Raw genomic sequence first — 7357 nt, forward strand, 5'->3', positions numbered from 1 at the left:
TCCCTGTGGCCCCCTTATCCACCCCATATCACAAGCCGACCTCTCAAATTTAGTCGAAGGTGTGAGTCCAACGTCCCCTTTTAGGAATACCTTTTTACTAGTAGAGGCTAAGTCTAACCTAAATATACCAAAAAACAGAAGATATCTATGATCGATTCTACGAAGAGTAAATTCTCTCTTTAGGTTATGGCTCGTCTTGCACTTAGTCACTCGTGCCCTTTATCTAAAATAGTTACATGTGCATATAGATGGATGACATAGCCTGTCTTTTTTAAGTTAATAAAGATATGATTTTATCTTTTGAGTCATTCAACTTAAAAGCCAAAGAGTCTTAAGGGTTCCACCACAGCATTAATGTAAATGGATGGCATACCAAATTATGGAAGGCAACAAAGTCAACGTTCATTTCTTCTCTGGCCCTACCACAAGAAGATACAAAGCAATTCTCCTATATAACTTGTTCCAAGAAAGAAAGATGAGGAAAGGGACACCATTGAAGATAACTCCATCAGTGGCGAGGCCATTAAGCATCAAGCATGCCATGAGCAACAAAGTTACCTTCTTCAAGTTTGCTCGACTTTGACGAAGATAGAGCCATAAAGGTGAAGGTGAGGGGACCTTGACTCGTGTCACATACGCATACATAAAAATCTTAAGAATCAGCATCTTAATCTATCTAATTCAATCTTACATTTGTGTTTATATATATATATATAAAAGAAAAACTGTCTATACCTCCTGAATTAATCGGTGAAGCATGAATACCTAGATAACAAGAGTGTCCTATAGTTTTATAATCATCAAATTAAAGATGTATATATTCTTTTTTATTGAAATAGTATATATTACGTCCAAATTATGTCTATGTGATCGTCCATATATCCACCTCTCGTTGGTTAGAGGCCCCTAGCATTATATGTACATATTGCTTAGTGTTTCCTCCAACTGATTAGCTTATCTAGCTATTCTTCTCCCATTCCACCATTAATGGTCGCTGATTGTGATTTCGATATCATTTCTGATGGTATATTCATCCTTATCATTGCCTTACTGTTTAGTATCAGTGGATTATGTGATTGTTGAAAATAATATAAAATTAAAAAGTAATGAGTATTTACGGAAGAGATAAAAGTAATGACTCATGGTAGGTGGCCATTGATTATGAAAATGGCAACATTTTCTCAACTTGACTTGGACTGTAACGGATAAAACTACGATCAAAATGGATGATGAATTTAAAAAATTTAGAATGATATAAAATAAAATTTATGTGTTTATCTAATTCTTTTAATTATATTCATGTCCCTAAATATTAATTTGACATACTATATTAAGAGCAATAATTTTTTGAACATAAAATAAATTTTTTTAATCAATTACTATATATAGTAGAAATTTTACTATGTTGATGAATATTATCTCAATTGTTATACTACAGCAATATGATTGAGATTAATATGGAGAGGCAAAATAGATATGAGGTATATGATTATAGAATTTTAAAACTTAGATATGTGATTTAGATATTTTAAAACTTCATCTACTTTTGGATAATTTGCCACCAATTGAATTTTAGCATTTGACTGATTCAAAGTGAAAGCCACTTGACCCATTAAATTATCAATAGCAATTCTTCTTACTTGTTTTAAGAAAGAGATAAGGAAATGAACACCTTGGAACAATTGAAGGTGACTCCATTAAATATGCATGAGTAATATACAAGTCTGCTTGAATCATAAAGGTGAAGGTGACCTTGTCTCGTATCATATATGCATATATAAAAATCTTAAAAATTAACATCTATTTAATTCAATCTTCAATCTTTTTTGTTATGATATTAAGAGGTATTCTTTTATGATTCTCTTTTATTAAAATAGCATTTATTTTTCCTAAATTGTCCTCATGTCATTATCCACATATTGTCCTCCTTAGCAGACCCTTTACTTGCTCCAGCTCCAGTCACCACTTGCCTAAGCTTATGGTCATCCTTTCCGGTATGAAGTTTAGGTTGTGCGAGAAGAAACAAGAATATATTGTGAAGCGGTTTCACTTGCAGTCGAGGACAGGTAAATCGGAACGATAACAAGGGTAATCTGGGACTTCTCACAAAGTTTAAAAATTAAATGTCCATTTTTCTATTTTAAAAGAAAATTTGTTATTAATAAAATTAAATAAATTAACTTGTAATTGATCAGTCGCACAATAGGTGGGCGTCTATTGATTATGAAAATGTTAACATTTTTTGTCCAACTGATTAGCTTATCTAATTGTGACTTCAAGATCATTTTTAATTCCTGAAAGTCGGCTACATCCATCCTCATTGCCTTAATCTTAGTAAGTATTAGAACATTCTATGATTGTTGAAAATAATATAAAATGAAAAAGTAGTGATTATTCGTAAAAAAAAAATATAAGAGTATTTATCTAGGGTTTAAAAATTAAATGTTCATTTTTCTATCTTAAAAGAAAATTCATTTCCAATAAAAAAACTGATTTGTTGACTCATATAATAGTAAATCATTGGTAATCAAAATGACAATTTTTTCTCAACTTAACTTTTATTATCATGAGTAAAAGTCACCCAATTTTCCAAACGAAATCAAACATTTTGATGCACTTTCACATGTAGAAGACAACCTATGATCACTAAAGATTGTCTTACCTCCAACTCATAACTTCTCTACTCTTCCCCTCTTTCTTAGAGAGAGGATTAATTGATGAATGGCTCCTAAGTGTGAAGGCAAGGTGGTTTTTAGTGATAGACTTCTCATAAAACCTAAGCCGCATAAATTCTAAACAATTAAAATAAGAATTCGAATAAGAAAAACAAGAACATATGAGCATAGATTTTTGTTTCATCGAGAACATAGCATAAGAAAGTAAATACTGTAATTACAAAGAACCTGAATACAGCGGAATGGTCATTGTTCTTTGTGTAGAGCTCATCGATCCAACAATCCTGCAGAAGAAGAAGAAAAAGAAGGTTGACCTTCTGGAGGAGTTAGGGTTGACGGCGCCGAATCCTCTTCGTCAATGAAAAACGAAGAGACGTCTCAAAAAGATACCCTAATCCTCTGGGGACCAACCTATTATATAGTGCACATTTATTATCAGCCCATAGATAATAATATATGCGAGACTATAAGTTTATATTTACTGAACATCTATTATCAGCATATAGATGATAATAGATGCAGGACTAAAGATTTTACACATACATGGTCTACATCTAATAACCGAACCCAATAAACATAAGTTAGATCACTTTAAAGGGTTCAGATCGTATTCACATATACAACTTACAAATAAGCCTACCTAATAGGGATAATTATATCCAACAATCTCCCACTTGGGCTATATGTGAGTTGTATGTGAAATACAAGTAAAACTTTAGTTGATATCAAACTTTATGGGTATAAGATACCCCTGCAAACAATCTGGTCCATTAACTTCATTAGTATAGGACTAAAGAGGTCATAGCTACTGCATATAATCGTAACAAGTCCCAACAGTAATCACAATACCAATGTCATTAATGACATAGATCAAGATGTAGATGTGTAGAGTAAAAATTACATGAAATGTGATCAGTACATATCAATTTTCAACTGGTCCTAAGATGACCTCAAAAGAGATCAGATCATATTTGTGAAATACTTTATGCTAAACTGCAATAGCAAATCATGATCAACTTTATGATTCCAAAAGGAATTTGTATCATATTTACAAACATCAAATACTAAACAACAGTAGTAAATGATGATATCATAGTCAGAGTATCAAACAAACATATAAATTCCCATTAATATTTTGAACTTTAAGTACGTACAATAATCAAAACAAAATATTTATTTTTATTATCAAATATAGAATAATAAAATAAATACAGACTCCCACTAGATGAGTTCTTCTTCCATAAGAAGGACTCTCATATCCACAATATGCGCAAGAAACACCTTAGATACCAAGTCTTTGGTGAGTGGATCGACCAACATGGAATCTGTTCTGATGTGCTCTACCATAATCTGACAATTCTGAACTCTTTCTTTAACTACTAGAAACTTGATGTCAATGTGTTTAGACTTCAACGAACTATAGTTATTCTTGGCATAAAGTTCTGCGACTTTATTATCATAGTAGATCCTCAGTGGTCTGTCAATGCCATCAACAATCTGTAATGCTGTGATGAAGTTCCGCAGGCAAATCCCATGATTGGATGTTTCATAGCATGCTACTAACTCTGCCTCCATAGTAGAAGTGGCTACTAGCGTCTGCTTGATGCTCTTCCAAGATATAGTCCCTCCAGCAAGCATGAAGATATAGCCCGAAGTGGACCTCCTGCTATCTAAGCATCCATCAAAATCAGAGTCTGAATATCCAATCACCTCCAAGTGATCTGATCTCTGATACGTGAGCATATGTCCTTTAGTTCTTTACAAATACCACATCACTCTCTTTACGACTTTCCAGTGTGACGGTCCTGGGTTACTAATATATTTGCCTAACATTCTCACTATAAATGTTATATCTGGTCGAGTATAAACTTGTGCATATATGAGACTTCCCACTGCTGACGCATATGTGAATTGCTCCATCTCCTTTATTTCAAATTCAAGTTGTGGACATTGCTACAAGCTGAACTTGTCACCTCTTGACACAGGTATGTCACCAGGTGTACAGTTCTGCATACCATACCTTATAAGCACCTTTTCAATATAGGCCTGTTGTGAAAGTCCAAGAATGCCTCTTGAACGGTCATGATAGATCTGTATGCCTAAAACAAAGGATGCTTCACCAAGATCTTTCATTTCAAAATTACCAAATAAAAATGACTTGGTTTGATGTAGCATACCCTTATTATTGCTCGTGAGTAATATATCGTCCATACACAAAATAAGTATAACAAACTTGCTCCCACTAAACTTGACATATATGCACTGATCAACGAAGTTCTCTTTAAATCTAAATGAGGTAACCACTTGATCAAATTTCCGGTACCACTGACGGGACGTTTGTTTTAAACCATAAATGGACTTCTTTAATCTACATACTGTTGGATCGTGAAAAGTCGATAGAGGGGGGGGGGGGTGAATATCGATTCGAAAAACCCCGTTGTTAAGTTAATCTACATAAATGGACTATGCTTAGTTAATCCATGCTTATTTTTGATGAATGTCAAAGGGGGAGGGTTAGGTGGTTAAGTTAGCTGAACCAAACAACCAAACTGAAAATACAAACTAACTTAAAAACCACATTAAATGCATGTTGTTTTATGCATATGTTTACACTAACTTAACCAGCTTGTCATTCCATCAAAAAGGGGGAGATTGTTGGTGCGGTTAGCACTAACGATTTAACCCAGGTTTTGATGAATGACAAATCAGGTTAAGTTAGTTTGTTGTTATCTGACACTTTGATCAAGTGTGCAGGAGAAGTCCAGTCAGCCCGTCGACCTACTTGGACTTCTCGCTAGCTATCCGGTCAGCCCGTCGACCTAGCTGGACTTCTCGCCAAGCGTCCGGTCAGCCCGTTGACCCGCTTGGACTTCGTGCCAGCTATCCGGTCAGCCCGTCGACCTAGCTGGGCTTCGTGCCAGACATCCGGTCAGCCCGTCGACCTGTCTGGCTTCTCCTGCACACTTGATCAAAGTGTCAGATAACAACAAACTAACTTAACCTGATTTGTCATTCATTAAAACCTGGGTTAAATCGTTAGTGCTAACTGCACCAACAATCTCCCCCTTTTTGATGGAATGACAACCTAGTTAAGTTCGTGTAAACATATGCATAAAACAACATGCATTTAATGTGGTTTTTAAGTTAGTTTGTATTTTCAGTTTGGTTGTTTGGTTCAGCTAACTTAACCACCTAACCCTCCCCCTTTGACATTCATCAAAAATAAGCATGGATTAACTAAGCATAGACTTTAGACAAAAAAAATGTAAGATAATCTGGGGGAGTTTAACTTAACCACAAGTGTATAAGTTCTAAGTTTCAAGATTAAATTTTAAATTTTTCAACACAAGTTTCAATTTTGAAATGCTTTTTAAACAAGTTTTCAAAAAATTCCAAAACTGAGTTTGAAAAAGATTATATTTCAAAACTGATTGAAATTTATTTTTCAACACTAAGTTTGTAAAAGATTTAATTTGTAAACTTAAGTTTTTGAAAAATCTCATTTCCACAATTTTCAATAACAAAGCAATTTTTAAACTAATTTTTGTAAAATTTAACTTTCAAATCAAAATGTCAAAATTAAGTACAATCAAATTTTAAGAACTAGAATTTTAAATTCAATTTTCAAAACTAAGTTAAATTTTCAAAATCAATTTTCAATAAAAAGTAAAACCCAATTCTTAAAAACAACTTAGTTTTATAAGAGTTAGTTTTCATAGACTAAGTAAAAAGGATAAAAAGTTTGTGATTTTAAAACAAACAATTTTGAGTTGATTTTTAAAAAATTTCACAATTTTAAACAAGTTGATTTTGACGATTGATTTTTAAACTTTGATTTTCAAAATTAAGTTTAAAATTCAATTTGAAAAACTGAATTAGTTTTATGTCTCCCCTTGAACCTGACATAAAATTTTAACAATATTTGCTAAATATATTCAAAGTAGAAAAGAAAATTGAGGTAGAATTTTCTAGAGAGATTTTAAAGAGATAGGTTCCCCCTGAATTTGATACTTCTTTAATTTATTAATCCTCTTTATTTATTACTCCCCCTTAATATAATGCTAAGGTTTGAGTGTGTTAAATTTTAAGCCCTAACGCATTTGTCTACCTAAGTGTTTTAGGGGATTTGGTAAATATTTATCTCTGTATCCTTGAGTTTGATTTAATATTAGATTCAGACGCTTAAACTTCAGTTTAAGGTTTAACAAGATTAAATCAAAAACAGTTGGCCATAATCAATCATTTATAGATTAATTTTTACTTGATTTAATAATTTAATACTTAATAAAATAATTTAAATTTAATTGATTGAGTTGGTCAATGAAAGTGTTTTTTTTTATTTACTTTCTTTTAAGTGGGATTAATTTAGTTTGAGGTTAGCATGAAATTATTAGACACAGTTAAGTAAGGTTTAATTCAAGTCAACTTTAGTTCTCAAATGAAGTTAAGCTTAAATAGTTAAGTTATACTTATTAATTAGATAATTAAGTTTAAAGTTAAAGTTAACGGAATTTAAGTTTTTAAGTTAGGTGTCTAAGTTTTAAATGAATTTAAAAGAATTATTATTATTATTATTTTTAAGGGATTTCTAATTATTTAATGACAATTAACATACGTTTAATTCAGTTTTGACTTTAGATTTAAATTAATATCAGTGATTAATTTAGGTTTAAGTTTTAAGT

The 7357-nt window shown here is 32.1% G+C and overlaps 1 long non-coding RNA gene across 1 annotated transcript; it reads left to right on the forward strand.

Moving 5' to 3' along the window:
* The first annotated feature begins 485 nt into the window (after positions 1-485).
* LOC122000590 lies at positions 486-2183 on the forward strand. The gene is made up of 2 exons (XR_006117182.1): positions 486-608; positions 1936-2183. It is a non-coding gene; the product is annotated as an uncharacterized LOC122000590 (long non-coding RNA).
* Positions 2184-7357: the final 5174 nt, after the last annotated feature.

Source organism: Zingiber officinale, chromosome 7A, assembly GCF_018446385.1.
Source record: "Zingiber officinale cultivar Zhangliang chromosome 7A, Zo_v1.1, whole genome shotgun sequence".
NCBI classification, from domain to species: Eukaryota; Viridiplantae; Streptophyta; class Magnoliopsida; order Zingiberales; family Zingiberaceae; genus Zingiber; species Zingiber officinale.